The following is a 16,479-nucleotide window of genomic DNA, read 5'->3' on the forward strand; positions in this document are numbered from 1 at the left end:
CCCTGACCAGGAATCGAACCGGCGACCTCTTGGTGCGTGGGTCGATGCTCAACCACTGAGCCACACTGACTGGGCTATACACATATGTTTTAAAGTGATTAATTAATAGTACTGTATGTATATGTACTGAAAGCTGCTAAAAGAGTAAATCTTAAAAGTTTGCATCACAAGAAAAATATTGTAAGCATGGTAATGATGGATGTTAACTACGCTTGTGATCATTTTGCAACATATACATGCATTGAATCATTATGTTGTACACCTGAAACTAATTATAATGTTATATGTCAATTATATCTCAATAACATGTTAGACTTGTATAAATGACAAGTGAGGGGTGGAGAGGATAACAGAGCTCTCTCCCATATGGACCACACAGCTCAGCTGGCCATCTTGCAAAGAACTTGGATGTCATTTATCATAAAGGAGAAACAGGGAAAAGAATATGGATGATTTAGTGTGAGCCATTGTTTCTTGGACAGTGCAAGTTAAAATGTGTCTACTCCTAATATAACATTATAGCTGTTTTTAAGTGATTGTATTTCTTTTTTGAGATCCCTTTGTTGTGGTAAAGTAAACACAACACAATTTACCATGTTAACAATTTTTAAACGTATAATTCAGTGGCATTCAGCACATTTATAATGTTCTGTAACCATCTCACTATGCATGTCCAGAATTTTGTCATCATCACAAACAGAAACTGCTACTGCTCTTGTTCTGTCTCCATTAATGTGCCTGTTTTAGATACTCATATAAGTTGAATCACGCAATATTTGTTCTTCTAAGTCTAGCTTATTCCATTTTTAGCATATTTTCAAGGTTCAACCATGTTGTACTATATATCAGTACTACATTCTTTTTTAAGGCTAATTTTTCACTATTTGTACGTACATTTTGTTTATGCACCCATTGGTTAATAGACATCAAGATTGTTGCCACCTTTTGGCTACTGTGAATAAGTATTTGATTGAACCCCTGCGTTCAATAATTTGGGGTACCTAGAACTGGAATTGCTGGATCATGTGGAAATGCTGAGTTTAACTTTCTGAGGAACCACAGCTCAGTTTTTCACAGAACCTGTAACATTTTACATATCCACCAGCAATACACAAGGGTTTGAATTTTTCCACATTATCACTTCTTTTTCTTTTCTTTTTTTTTAAATAACAAACATCTTAATGAGTATGTACTGGAATCTCATTATGGTTTTGATTTTCATTTTCTTTTTTAAAGAAATGTATTGGAATTGCATTGGTTAATAACATCATGTGAATTTCAGATGTACAACTTTATAATATAACATCTGTATACTTTATTCTGTGCCCACCACCTGAAGCTTAGTCTCCTTATCTCATCTCCATGTGTTTGACTCTCTTTACCCTCTTCATTCTCCTTCACCCCTCTTTTTCTCTGGTAACCACCATTCTGTTGTCTGTATCTATGAGGTTTTTGTTTTTTTTTATTGTTGTTGTTGTTTATTTTACTTATTTGTTTGTTGCTTTTTGTTTTATATCTCACATATATTTTCTTAATGGATAGTCATGTTGACATCTTTTCATGTTATTAACCCTTTGTATATCTTCTTTGGAGAAATATCTATTCAAGTTCTTTGCCCATTTTTTTTTCTACCTCTTTCCTTTATTGCCAATGGAAGTTGTGCAGGAAATTAATGTTGAACGTAACACAGCTGGGAGAATACTTTTAAGGGAACTGTGATAGGCTAACTCGGTCTTTCTCATAACGGTGATTGAGATGCTAGCCCTTTCCAAGTTGTCAGAATGTTTTTTTCTTCTTTTACCCGCACTCAGACGGGACTCGTTCTGTTCGAGGGTCATGTTGGGTTTATTCAACATGATGATGGACTTGATATGCCCTTTGGGCATTTGTGACTTAATGTCAGAAATCCAGACACCAACTGCCCTGAAGTTCTCCCTTCCATGTGGCTTGACAAGCAAACTGTTTCTGTTTCTGTTTTGTTCTGGAGCATGTGCTAGAACAGAATTAGACGTGTTTGTATGGTTTCAGATGAGATCATCTTTCTCCTTTTGTGCGTCCATTTTTGAATTGGGTTTTTTATTGTTGAGTTTTAGGAGCTCTTTCTGTATTCTAGGTGTTAATCTCTATGGGATACGCCATTTGCAAATCACTTCTTCCATTCTGTAGGTTGCTTTTTTACTCTCTTTAATAGTGACCCTTGATATCCAAAAATTATTAATTTTGATGATATCTAATTTATCCATTTTTCTTTTGTTTGTGCTTTACTGTCTTGTCCAAGAAATCATTAAATCCAATGTCATAAAGCTTTCTCCTTATGTTTTATATCTTTTTAATTTTAGTTCTTATGTTTAGGTCTTTATTTCACTTTTAGTTAATTTTGCACTTGGTGTTAGGTATGGATTCAAATTTATTCTTTTGCGTGTAACTATCGCGTTTCCCCAGTAGCCATTGTTGAAAAGGCTGTCCTTTGCCATCAAATGTTCTCAGCACCCTTTTGTTTTTATCTTTACTGTTGAAAGTATTACAGATGTTCCCCCTTTTTTCCCCCACTGACCCCTCCTCCTCACTCCCACCCCCTTATTACTTTCCCCAAACTATTGTCTGTGTTGCTTGATTATGCATATATGTGTATAAGTTCTTTGGTTTAATCTCTTCGCAATGTGCCCCCCACCCTCAAATCCCTTCCCTCTGAGGTTTGTCAGTCTGTTCCCTACTTTCAGTCTTTGAATCTATTTTGTTCATCAGCTTATTTTGTTCATGATATTCCATAAATAAGTGAGATCATGTGGTACTTGTCTTTCTCTGACTAGCTTATTTCACTCAGCATAATACTCTCCTGTAGGGTAGGGGGTTTGGTGGATGAACAAAATGTAACCTTGAAGTTTGCGTTCTCGCAGCCTGGCTAGCTGAGGACAAAGTGTGTGTGGCATGGGTTGGAACACCTCCCAAGGGAGTGAATGTGTTTGTTAAGAATCTCGGCTGAAAACAGCCAGGTGCAGCTGAACAGTAAGAATGCTGGGCTTGGCTGAAAGGTCAGAAGAGACACCATCTCAAGGACATAATTATCTATTTTGTGTGTGCATGTGTGTGCGTGTGTGTGTCCCTAGCGGGAATCGAACCCGGGACCCTCTGGTCCGCAGGCTGACACCCAACCGCTGAGCCAAACTGGCCAGGGCAGGACATAATTATCTAAAACACAGTGTAACCTAGGGAACTGCTAAGAAAATAAATTGAGCTGCATCCAGAGATGTGGAACATTTGCTCCCTTGCGATGCTCCTATTCACTCCAAGCTGTGTCTGCTTGTAGTTCTTTGCATTGCGATGTCCCCCGGCAGGCCGAGAGTCAGCATTCTCCAGGACACTCCATGTCGTCTCAAAAGGTAAGAGATCTTTCTTTCTTATAGGTGCATAGTACTCCATTGTGTATATGTACCACAGCTTTTTTTATCCACTTGTCTACAGATGGACACTTGGGCTGTTACCAGATCTTAGCTATTGTAAATAGCACTGCTATGAACATGGGGGTGCATATATTCTTTCTGATTGGTGTTTCAGGCTTCTTAGGTTATATTCCAAGAAGTGGGATCACTGGGTCAAACGTCAGTTCCATTTCTCATTTTTTGAGGAGACACTATACTGTTTTCCATAGTGGCTGCACAGTCTGCATTCCCACCAGCAGTGTGCTAGAGTCCCCTTTTCTCCACACCCTCGCCAGCACCTGTTGTTTGAGGATTTGTTGGTGGTGGCCACTCTGGCAGGCTCAGCACCCTTTTCAAAAACCAACTGACCAAACACATGAATGTTTTCTTACGTACTCTCTATCTATTCCATTAGCCTATTTGTCCTTATAACAGTATCACACTCTTTTGATCACTGTAGCTCAGTAGTAAATTTTGAAATCAGAAAATTTGTGATTTATTCAAATTTGTTCTTTTTCAAGATAATTTTGGCTTCTTAGGATGAGTCCATATGAATTTTAGGATAGATTTTTCTATTTCTGCAAAGCATGTCATTAGGATTTTGATGGGTTTGCAATAAATTTGTAGGTTGCTTTGAATAGTATTGTCATCTGAACAATATTAAAAGTTTCGATCCAAGATCATGGTTGTCTCTCCTCTTATTTATGTCTTCTGCAAATTCTTTCAGCGATGTCTTGCAGTTTCCATGTTTACAAGTTTTTTTGCCTGCTTGACTAAATTTATTCATAAGTATTTTATATTATTTTGGTGCTATTTTCTTAATTTGGTGCTGTTTTCTTCATTTCTTTTTCCATTTGTGGAATTTACCAAATTTGTCTATTGTTTTGCAGTCTCTATTTTATTTACCTCCATTCTAATCTTCATTAATTGCTTCCTTCTGCTCACTTCAGGTTTAGTTTGATCTCTTTTTTTTTTTAGTGTTTTAAGTCAAAAATTTAGGTTATTGATTTGAGATTTTTCTTTTCTTTTTTAATCCTCACCCAAGGATATTTTCCTATTTATCTTCAGATAGAGTGGGAGGGGGAGAGAGAGAGAGAGAGAGAGAGACAGAAACATTGATGTGAGAGGGACATATTGACTGGTTGCCTCCGCACGAGCCCCACCAGGGCCGGGGACAAACCCCAACTGAGGTGCATGCCCTTGACCAGAATTGAACCCATGACCCTTTGGTCTGCAGGCCAACGCTCTACCGCTGAGCCAAACTGGCCAGGGCAAGATATTTTTCTTTTTCTGATGTATATATTTATAGCTATAAAATTTCTCCTTACCACTGTTTTTGAAATATTCCAAAAGCTTGGTATGTTGTGTTTTCATATGATTTATCTCAAAGTATTTTTCAATTTTTCTTGTGATTTCTTCTTTGATCCACTGGTGACTTGAGAGTGTGTTGTTTAATTTCCACATATTTCTAAATTTTTCAGTTTCCTTTCTGTTATTTATTTTTAGCTTGATTCCACTGTGATCAAAAATATACTTTGTATGATTTAATTTTTTTAATTTTCTAAGACTTGTTTTGTAACCTGACATTAGATCCATCCTGGACAATGTTCCAGGTATACTTGTGAAAAATGTATTTTCTGCTATTATTGAGTGATGTGTTCTGTAAATGTCTGTTAGGTCTAATTAGTTTATAGTGTTGTTCAAATCCTCTATTTTTGTATTGATCTATGTCTGGTTGTTCTAGCCATTATTGAAAGTGAGGTATTGACATTTCAAACTATTTTTGTAGAACTGTCTATTTCTCCCTTCGATTCTGTCAATATTTGCTTCATCTATTTTAGGGCTCTGATGTTTGGTGCATATGTGTTTATAAATGTTAGGTTTTCTTAATAAATTTATGCTTTTATTAATATACAATGTCCTTCTTTGTCTTCTGCACAGTTTTTGATTTACAGTCTACTTAGTCTGATATTTTATTTTTTTTTTATATTTTTTTATTTTATTTTTTTGGTACGTGCCCTTAGCAGAAACCGAACCCAGGGCTCTCTGGTCCGCAGGCCAACTCTCCAACTGCTGAGCCAAACTGGCCAGGGCTAGTCTGATATTTTTATAGTCATCCCAACTCTCTTTTGGTGACTTTTTTTATTTTATTTTTTTCTTATCCTCACCCGAGGACATTTTTCCATTTTTTTTGTTCAGATAGAGTGGAAGGGAGAGAGAGGGAAGAGAGAGAGAGAGAGAGAGAGAGAGAGAGAAAGAGAGACATCGACGTAAAAGGGACACATCAAGTGGCTGCCACCCGCACAATCAACCAGGGCCGGGGACAAACTGCAACCTAGGTACTCGCCCTTAGCGGGAACCAAACCCCGGTCTCTCTGGACTGCAGGCCGACGCTCCAACCGCTGAGCCAAACCGGCCACGGCTAGTCTGATATTTTTATAGTCATCCCAACTCTCTTTTGGTGACTCTTAATATGGAATATCTTTTTTCCATTCTTTCACTTTGAATCTATTTGTGCCTTTAGATCTAAAGTGAGTGTCTTATAGACAGCATATAGTTAGATCATTTTTTAAAAATCCATTCTGCTGATCTATGCCTTTGATTAGTTTCATTCATTTACATTTAAAATAATTACTGATAAGAAAGAACTTCTGACATTTTACTATTTGTTTTCCATTTCTCCTTTTCTCCATTATTGCTTTCTGTTGTGTTTAGTTAATTTCTTTGTAGTGACACATTTTGATTCCTTTCTCATTTGCTTTTGTATATAGTCTGTAGATATGTTCTTTGTGGTCACCACGGTGATTAACATCCTAAAGTTGTAACAATCTAATTTGAATTGATATCAGCTTAACTTCAATCACACACTAAAGCTCTAATCATATACAGCTCTGTAAATCACTTTAAGTTATTAACACCACAAATTACATTTTTATACATTACTCAATAGCATAAATTTTGTCTTTTTTATACATTTGCCTTTCAAATTTGGTAGCAAATAAAAAATGGAATTACAAACCAAAATTACAATTGTACTGGTTTTCTAATTTATCCGTGTATTTCAATTTATAGGAGCTTTTAATTTTTTTTTTTTTTTTGTCCCCTCAATATTTTTTTTATACAGCTTCAAATTTCTGTCTAGTGTCCTTTCATTTCAACCTGAAGGACTCCCTTTAACATTTCTTATGGGGTAGGTCTAGTTATCATAAACTCCCTCAGCTTTTATTTGTCTATGAATGTCTTAATTTCCCCTTCATTTTTGGAAAGCAATTTTGCCAGATACAGAATTCTTAATTGACTTTATTTTCCTTTCAGCACTTTAAATATTCTCCCTCTGGTCTCCATAGTTTTGGATGAGATATTGGGTAATAATCTTATTAAAAATATTTTGTACATAATGAGTTGTTTATTTCATGCTGCTTTTAAGATTCTCTCTTTGTCTTGCACTTTTAACAGATGTGTGGCTCTCTTTAGGTTTATCATACTTTGAATTCACTCAGCTTCTTGGATTTGTAGATCTAGGTATTTTATCAAATTCAAGAAGTTTTTAGGCATTATTTATTCAAATAACCTTTCTGCTCCTTTTTCTTTCTTCTCCTTCTGGGACTCCCACAATGCATGTTGGTCCACTTGATGGTGGCCACAATCCCTTAGCCTCTGTTTAGTTTCCTTCATTCTTTTTTCTTTCTTCTCCTCAGACTTGATCATTTTAATCATCCTATTTTCTTCATTGTTTGTTCTGCATGCTCAAGTCTGCTATTGAAAAGTTTAAAAAAAAAAAAAATTCCCTTTATCGATTTTAGAGAGGAAGGAAGAGGCAGAGAGAGAGAGAGAGAAACATAGATGAAGGAGAACATCGATTGGCCACCTCCTGCATGCCCCCCACTGGAGACTGGGCCCACAACCTGGGCATGTGTCCTGACCGGGAATTTACTGCACGGGTCGACACTTAATCACTGAGCCATACTGGCCGGACCTGCAATTGAAAAGTTTTTAGATGAAACTTTTATATTTGTTTCTTACCCCAGCCCAACATTGTTTTGGCACTACCACTGACATGTTTAAGTGCCCCTGCTCTGTGCCTATTTCTGCATTCCTAATTCTGGCTACTTGGAAAGACATACTAGGGAAAACTCAGATTCATAGACAATAGACCATTCACTTTAGGACACTCTAACTCTAGGAGTCTACCTCCTAGAAGTCCAGCTCCAAAGCATGGTAGAGTTAGCTTAGCAAAGGAAAGGAAAACTACTATATGCATTATTTGCTTGAAATGCTTGTGATTCTTGATTTATAGCTCTTTATGTATGTGTATTTATGTATGTATACCTATGTGTATTTTAACAATGTCTTAGAATTGATTTGGTCAACTCTAGTGATAGGAAAGGAAATGGCTCTTTTTCTTATTTCTGTATCTATTTGGAACCAACTGAAAACGTAAGATAAAAATACCAGCTTTGTTACTAAAATGGCTTTTGGAAACCATGACTTAAATGTGCAGCAACAGTGGGCTTCCTAACACTGAACTCTGAAATTTAATGGCCTTAACCACCAAGCAATGGCAGTCTTAGATCAGGTGCCTCACCGGCAGGAGAAGGGCCTACCCTCTAAACTCTCTGCTACCAAAGCAGAGCATAATAGGGGTGCTTTGGCAGATGCAAAGAACATAGACAAAAGAAGAGACTGCACTACACAGGCCATCTCCTGACATCACGTTCACCAACCAGAACAATGACTTCTCAATAAAGTACAGTTTGATTTACAAATCTGGGGTTTTTGAACAAGCTCTTTTGAACACAGACAGTCTGGACAAGAAAGAGGCCTTCTCAGCTGCTGGACCAGAGTCTTCTGCCGAGGAGAGAGAGGGAAGGCTGCATCAAACCTCCCAAGGGAAGCGAGGCAGGGGCTGCCCGTGCGGCCTGAATGCAGTAGGGAGGAAGACTAGCCTGGCAGATATCACTGCTCCGCCCATCCCTCTGCTGCCCTGGTTACAGTTTCTGACAACAAAATGTGTATGGAATGTGCTCTTTCTGGGAGAAGATAAAAGGCATTTCTCTTAGTGAGTTACTGAGTAATAAGTGGATCATAGGTGGTATTGTATGTAGACTAAGAAGCTAAATTGCCAAGGGTTGTATTTCAGCCGAGTGTCCTTGGACCAATTACTTAATCTCTTGGTGCCTCAATTTCTTCATCTATAATAAAGTGAATTATAGTAGTGCCTATTTCATAAGGTTGTTTTAAGGCTTAAATAAATTAATATATCTAGACTACTTAGAACAGTGTCTTTGAGTACTCCATAATTTTTGGATATTTTTATTACCTAATTTTTCAATTATCTTCACCAAAGAAAAGATGTAGAGACATGGAGTATTAAAAAATTGGCTTGTCATACATAAACACACTCTTTTAACATTGCTCATTTACAACCCTAATCTTCTCTGCTTTGTAAGCCTGGGGGTTGAACTGGGATCGTAGACTCCAATGTATCAGGAAAAATTCATAAGAACACCATTGAGATTTGACAGTGGAAGGAGAGATGTGATTTCAACAGCACTTTGCTATGTATAAATGGGTCATTTTAATTCCCATTTTTTCTCCTTTCCAAATAGCTGTCTCTATACCCACCAACCCAAGTCATGGCTCACCCTGCCCCATATGTGAAAGGAGGGTGGATAGAGTAGAGAATTTACAAGCTTCCAAAGCCAAAAGCTTTTCTCCCCACCCCTAAGTTCAATTACTTCAGAACGGACTGTGGGTCTGGAGATGGGGTGAGCCTGAGGCAGGGAGGAAACTTCGTGCTCTAAGGGCTTGTGTTAGAATGTTGGCAGACATTGCATCAATGACAGCTTGAGAGGGAGGACATCAGGGCTGGGCAGGAGAGAGCAAACCAATCCCACATGAGGGATCAAGGAGCCAAATGGCAGACCAGAGCCAGAACCAAAGCAGGGCCTGGTGGCCTCCGCTCAGAAGCCAGGGGTGCACAATGGAGCTGAGTGGGACCCTAGAAAAATATCAGTTGGGGCAACAAGGGGCTGACAGAGGGTCACCAGCCTCTGTAGGCTTTTAAGAAGGTCCCAACTGAGAAGCTAAGGTAGCATCTGGATTAATCAATGGGCCCTCAGAGACATTCAGAAGTGAAGACTCTACTGGAGAGTTTGAAGATAGGTTAGGACAGTACTCTGGTGAGATGCTTGGAGGACCCTAGATACTGTAGTACTAGATGAAAATATAAAACTGGGCCCTGCCACCCCAGGAGTTTGCCTTCTTTGGGGAGACTGTAATATATATGGATTATATAGTAAAAATTATAACTGCTGTTACCATTTATTAAATGTCTACTCTGCCAAGAACTATGCTAAGATATTTACCTTTATTACCTTATAATGCTTGCAATAACCTTCTCAGAGAGGCACTTATATTAGCCTTTATACAATCTAGAATGTAAGCTTTATATCTTGGGCCAAGGGACTTGGCCTGTATCATTTCCTACTGTGTACCCAGGACCAAAAACAGCATGTGCCAGTCCAGGAAAAGTACTTAATCAACATTTGCTGAATACTTATCTCTATTTCTGAAACTTAGAAAAGTTCAGTGACTTTCCCAGAGTCACACAGGTTATAAGCAAAAAGTCAAAATCTAAATCCAAGTCTGACTGGGTCCTTGGTCTGTTTGCGTTTCCATTTTTCTACCGTGTAAATAATGGAAAGAATGCTGGCTTGGCAGTCAGGATACCCGGCTTCCAATTGCAGTTCTACCTCTAATCATGCGACCTTGGACAAGTGACCTCGGACAAGTGACCTCACATGTCCGGGATTTTGTTTTCTCCACTGCAAAGTAAGGGGGTCAGAGTAGATCATGTTCAAGATTCCTTCCAGTTCTCTGGTCCCGTGAATCAAGGGGTTCCCATGGACCTGGTCTGAGTCACAGTGGGGTGCTCCTTAGGAAGCAGAGGCCTGGAAAGGTCAGCTAATGGGGGCCTAAGAACTTGGAAAATACGGGGCAAGAAGCTGCCACAGTGAGTGAAGGCCAATGGCCGTCTAGCTCTCTCTCCTGTGAGGCAGGCATTTCGTCTCATCCTCATGGAAGAGGGGCTGCTGCTGCCCAACCCAGTCAATACCCTGCAACTCTAGAAGCCAGGAAGCCTCCTGCTTTCAGAGCCTTGTGACCATTTCAGTGAGACAAGGGATAAGCAATGATGCTTAGCGCTAGTTGGCATTTAAGGATTACAGAATTCTGAATTTCAAATACTACTTGCTATCACACTCACAAAATCCCCTCAATTAAAGGTTCATAGTCAACTCAGGTTTTAAACACTCTTGCTCAGCAAGGTTCACCCATTTAAAACACAGGGGCCAGGAAGATTAAACTGAAACCACCATGCAGTGGCGTTGAATTATGTATGATGTTAAAGATGACTAGCATCAGATTTAGCAAGATTTTACAGCCTCAACTTTAACACTGTTATTAAGAAGAATTTGTGCCTGTTTGTACAGGCGTCCTCCCAATGGGTCATATCCATTTCTTCCCGGGAACTCCAGAGCAGCTCACGCCGTGTTTGACACCCCTTTCTTCTGTTTCATGACTGCCTTTGTTTAGCGAAGTGAAGAGGAAGTTTAAGTTACATCAGAGTGGTGACCCCTTTAGGGGGTCAGAGGCCCCTTCCACAATCTGATGAAACCTGGGGATCATCTCTATTACCCCTCACTCTTTCATTCCCAGGTCACATGCACACATACACGATGTCACATACAACTTCAAGTACTTTGGGGATCCCCTCCTAAAGCCCATCCTTAGAGGTCTCCAGTGCTAAGTTAAAATGTGAGTTATTTCAATATATGGTGCTGAGAATAATGAACATCCTTATGCAGAAAAGAGAAAAAATTAACCTTGATCCTTACCTTATACTTGACATAAACATTAACTCGAAATGGATCATAGGCCTAAAAGTAAGTGCAAAAACTAGGAGAAAATCTTTGTGACCACGGTTTAGGCAATGACTTCTTAGGTATGACACAAAAAAAACACTCATTATAAAAGAAAAAAGTGACAAAATGGACTTGATCAAAACTAAAAAAGCTTACCCTTTGGAAGATAATATTAATAAAATAAAAAGTCGAGTCACAAACTGGGAAAGATATTTGTAAAACATCTCTCTGTCTTCTTCATAAGAACCTTGTCCAGAAATCCTGCCAAACAATGTTTGCTTGTCTTTTATCGTTAACTCTCAGCTTTTTGGTGGGCTGGGAAAGGGAACGTTTTGGCTGGGCATACCACTGAAATAATACTGGTTCTATGACCAGGACAGAAGAGCGGAATGCACCTTGGTAGGCAACCAAGAGCACGCATACCAACAAGGCAAACTCTTTATTATTATTATTATTATTACTATTATTATTTTATCCTGACCCAAGGACATTTTTGCATTTATCCTTAGATAGAGCAGGCGGGAGAGAGGGAGGAAGAGAGAGAGAAACATCAATATGAGAGCGACACATCGAGTGGCTGCCACCCACACGACCCCAACCGGGGCCAGGGACAAACTGCAACCGAGGTACGTGCCCTTAGTGGGAACCGAACCCGGGACTCTCCATCCCACAGGCCAGCGCTCAACCCCTGAGCCAAACTGGCCAGCTTTTAAAAGAAAACAGAGTCCTGGCCAGTTTGGCTCAGCGGTTGAGTGTCGGCCTGCGGACCAGAGAGTCCTGAGTTCGGTTCCGCTAGGGGCACGTACCACAAAAATAAATAAAATAAAATAAAATAATAACAGAAAATAAATAAATAAAAGGAAACAGAATCTCAACAGGTAATAATCAAGCACTCCCCAAAGTCTGGCTCTGCCCTCGGGGCTTGTCAAGGCAGGACGCTCTCTCTGACCGAGTTCTGTCTGCCACAGGAAGGGCCCAGAACACAGGAAGCTGTGCGGGAAACTCACGTGCCAGCCCGGAGTGAGAGGACTGTGGGGGGAGCTACACAAAGGAGGGAGGGAGGGGTCCCTGAGGGCAGAGCTGTCCACACGGTTCGTGGAGGAAGTGGTTTCGAACGAGGCCTTCACAGCAAGTAACTTCAGAGAGCAGATGAAGGAGAGACCTTGCACTCAAGGCGGGCGAGCGGCGGTTAGGTGCTGCCTCGAGACCGAGACCGAAAGGATGACAAGCCGAACCACAGCAGGCGGGCGCGTGGAGAAGTGGGAGTTGCAGATGGTCTGGGCCAGACGGAGGTGAGTCCTGAAAGCCAGACAGAGAGCTGCGGGCTTGATGACGAAGTGAATAGACCCTCCTAGAACCAAGGGGTGACTTGATGAAAGTTGATTTATGCAGATTTTACTGCTTCTTCTCCAAGCAGACCCCTGATCATTGACTTTCTCTATACCCACCTTTAGGGAAGATGCACTCATTTACTCCAGAGAGGAAAATACCTCTTGCTGCACCAGTGACAGACACTGGTAATCAAGCGCCATCCCTCCACTACAGAACCAGAGGGCAGCGTCAGTCTTCCTCGGCACAGCATCCGAAAGGTGTCGCCTAGTGGTCAGAGATGGCATTCTGGACACACCTTCTATGGTCAGGCTGCCCTTTGCCCCATCTCCCCCATCCCACCTGCACCTGCAGTGCCTCCCACTGACCTTCCACCACCACTGCCATCTCCAGCTTCACTTCCCTGCGGCTCTGCCATCCTTCAGGCTTCGGCCACTGTTCCTGTCACCACTTGATGTTCATTTAACCCTTATTTCACCTGGGGAATAAATGTCGGCTGGGAACCAGAATCCAGTGTGACACGGACATGACGAGCTCCCTCCAGAATGACGGGGGAAAGATGAGCCTACCTCAGGATACGGAACAGCCAGGGGCTGGGAAGGAGGGTAGACAGAGGAATCACAAGCAGGGGGAGCTGCTGGGATTCTGCCGCGATGACCCAAACATGAGGAAATGGCAGCCTGAGTCAGGGAGGGAATAGAGACAGAAAGGCCAGCATCAGAAACCACAAAAACAAGTGGAAAGTCTTGTTGGGAGAACAGGGAGCTTAATAATCCTGTGTGGAGAGCCTTGATCACATCCTTCAGTGTCACTACCCCACCTAACAACCGGCAAACCATTTCCAGGGTGTGTTCAGGGCTATGGGGCTCTGCTCATCCTGAGTGTCTTCTTCAGATCTCCCAGAGCTTTAGTTCACTTCCACAAGCAAAGCAAAAAAAGGGGGAAGGATGCTCCATTGATGACTGAGGTAGCGCTCTTGTGTGGAAATCAGGGATAAAACTAGGTAGTTTTGAAGGCTTTTAAAGACTTCATTCCCCTCCTAACAAAGCATCAGAAGAGAGATTTTGCCTCGTGCTCTTTCATATGCATGTATCTGTCCCAGAGTCGCCATGGCGACGCTGTGTATGTTTGCATGGCTGGAAGCTTCCAGAGATGAAAAATGAAGCCAGGGTGAAGCAGAGCAGAGAGGCCAGCAGGAATTTCCCTCTGACTCTCCACTAACAGAAAGCTAACATGCCCTTCTGAGGTTTGTCATCAAAACTGGGGGAAAAGTCCCAGACCACACCAGTTATTCCTGGGAATGTTCGTGTAAAACCCATTGTGCCCAAGCAGAGTTTAACTGGTAAGAATTTCATAGTGAGAATCCCTGAGAGCCAAGGACCAGCATACAAATAAAGCAAGACAGTCATATCTTTGTCTTCTGAATCACCTCCCAACATTCCCTTAAATCAAGGCAGGCAAAACGAGGTAACATGGGGGATTCCAAGAAGCATTTAGTCCAATGATGGACTAATGTCTCTATTGCCTAAACTTATTTTTAGGTACATCACATAACATGTATATAATGGCCAGCATTGAATTCAGTGTCTGGCACATATTCGGAGCTCAAAAGCATTAGTCAAGCAAATGAGTAAATGTCCCATAGACAGGTGGGACAGTGCAAGTGTACATGGAAAGTGGGTCCCACCTAGAAGTTTGGTGAACTTGTTTTCATGGAGAGAATGTTGAATTGAATGGGGTGCTAATAACTGTGCTTCTAACCCACCCCTTCTTCCTTACATTTATTCATTTCTACACAACTTCAGGAGCTTGGAGCTCAAATTTCACTTGGAAAAGTGTCGATAGATCGCAGTTCACTGGTAGAGTGCATCTTTTCCACCATGAAGGCAAAAAATTTGGGCAAATGGCAAAGCAGGATAAAGGAGAGGAAAACGGAGCCGGCTAAAACAATTTAAAATACACAGAACATCACTAGCAATATTCTCCTGTAAGCTGTAAAAGTCACTTTATAGGTTGGCAGCACTGTTCCAAATAAAAAATGCACTGAAATGTATTTTATGGGATGAAGATATTGTCTGAAATAGCACTTTTTCTGAATTTATAGGCTGCTTTTTTGCTCTTTGATTCTGTATCAATCCAAGTATAAGGTCATTTAGTCATTCAGTGAACATTTATAATGTAGAGTAGTGATTCTCAATGAGGGTGCTTTTGTCCCCCGGGGCACATTGGTGATATCTGAAGATATTTTGATTGTCACAACTTGAGAAAGAGAGCTGGTTAGCATGTAGGGGAGGCCAGGGATGCTGCTAAACATCTTACATGCACAGAACAGACCTCTCCCAAAAAATGGCCCAAAATGTTAAAAACAAAGAAACAAAGAAAAAAATCCTTAGGCAGGGAGACAGAACACTATGGTAGCACATATTGAGGTTTCTATCTAAGTCCTGGGGAGTCCGAGAAATAGGATCCCAAGCAGAAGAAACTATATAGGCAGGACCCTGGAGATGATCTTTTTTTTTTTTTTTCTTTATTGATTTGAGAAAGAGAGAAAGGGAGAGCAAGAGAGAGAGAGAGAAATATCGATGAGAGAGAACATTGATTGACTGCTTCCTGCATGCCACCCATTGAGGATTGGTCCCACAATCTGGGAATCAAACTGGTAACCTCTTGGTGGATGGGTCAACACTCAACCACTGAGCCACACCAGCCAGGCGAGATGATCATTTAAAGAACTGCAGGGGACTTCCAGTCAAGATGGCGGGTAGGTAAATGCTGTATCGTATCCTCCCACAACCACATCAAAGTTACAACTAAACTACAGAACAACCATCCTTCAGACCTGCCTGACATCGCACTGAATGGAAGTTCTACAACTACGGAATTAAAGCAGCAGCCACATCCAGACTGGTAGGAGGGGCGGAGGGGACGGGCTGGTCCCACACCCACGTGTGGCGGATAAAAATCAGGAGGACACCTCGGCTGGGAAGGTCCTCCCTGAGGACTGAGGGGTCCCCGTCCCACACCAGGTGCCCCGCTCAGGGTTCCAGTGCCAGGAAGAGAATCCCCATCACTTCTGGCTGGAAAAACCAACGGGAACTGAGGCTCAGGGAGGCTGAGGCAGCTGGAGCCCCAGGCAGCTCCTTAAAAGGGCCCGCGCATGGACTTATCGGACTCTCTCCCTCTAAGCTTGGAGGGGAGGCAGCTCAAGGGGCGCCAGAGTCATACAGGGAAGAACTGAGCTGTTTGGCACTGGAGCGAGGGCTGGAGAGGGGGCTTTCCCCGGGACAGACATGCTGTCAGAGGCCTTTGTTCCTTTGGTGAGCCCTTCCCTGGGGCAGCAGACAGCCACCATATCTGGGGCTCCAGCAACCTGGCTCACACTGGTAGCCCCGCCCTGGTGACTCCCTGAGGCCCCGCCCCACCCCACACAACTTTCAGGCCCACCCAAGCTGTTGCCAGTTGTTTTACCATAGGATTAGCCTGTCTTGGATCCTGCTTCAGGTTTTCCTAAATTCTTTCAAACAAGCAGCATCTGGTCTCAGCTAGCCCCATACCTCTCGTTAAGTATTACAAACACAGGGAGGCAGCCAAAATGAAGAGACAAAGAAACAGGTCCCAAATGAAAGAACAGAAAAAATCTCTAGGAAAAGAACTAAGCAAAATGTAGATAAGCAACCTAACAGATGCTGAGTTCAAAACACTGTTTATAAGGATACTCAATGAACTTAGTGACAACCTCAGTGAACTTACTGAGGGCCTCAAGAGCATAAAAAAGGACCAGTCAGAAATGAAGGAGACACTAACTG

The 16,479-nt window shown here is 41.5% G+C and overlaps 1 pseudogene; it reads right to left on the reverse strand.

Annotated features, from left to right (window-relative positions):
• Positions 1–1,838, reverse strand: part of LOC118640321 — a 47,988-nt pseudogene extending 46,150 nt beyond the window's left edge.
• Between the last annotated feature and the right edge of the window lie 14,641 nt (positions 1,839–16,479).

The sequence above is a fragment of the Molossus molossus genome, unplaced genomic scaffold, assembly GCF_014108415.1.
Source record: "Molossus molossus isolate mMolMol1 unplaced genomic scaffold, mMolMol1.p scaffold_m16_p_22, whole genome shotgun sequence".
NCBI lineage: Eukaryota > Metazoa > Chordata > Mammalia > Chiroptera > Molossidae > Molossus > Molossus molossus.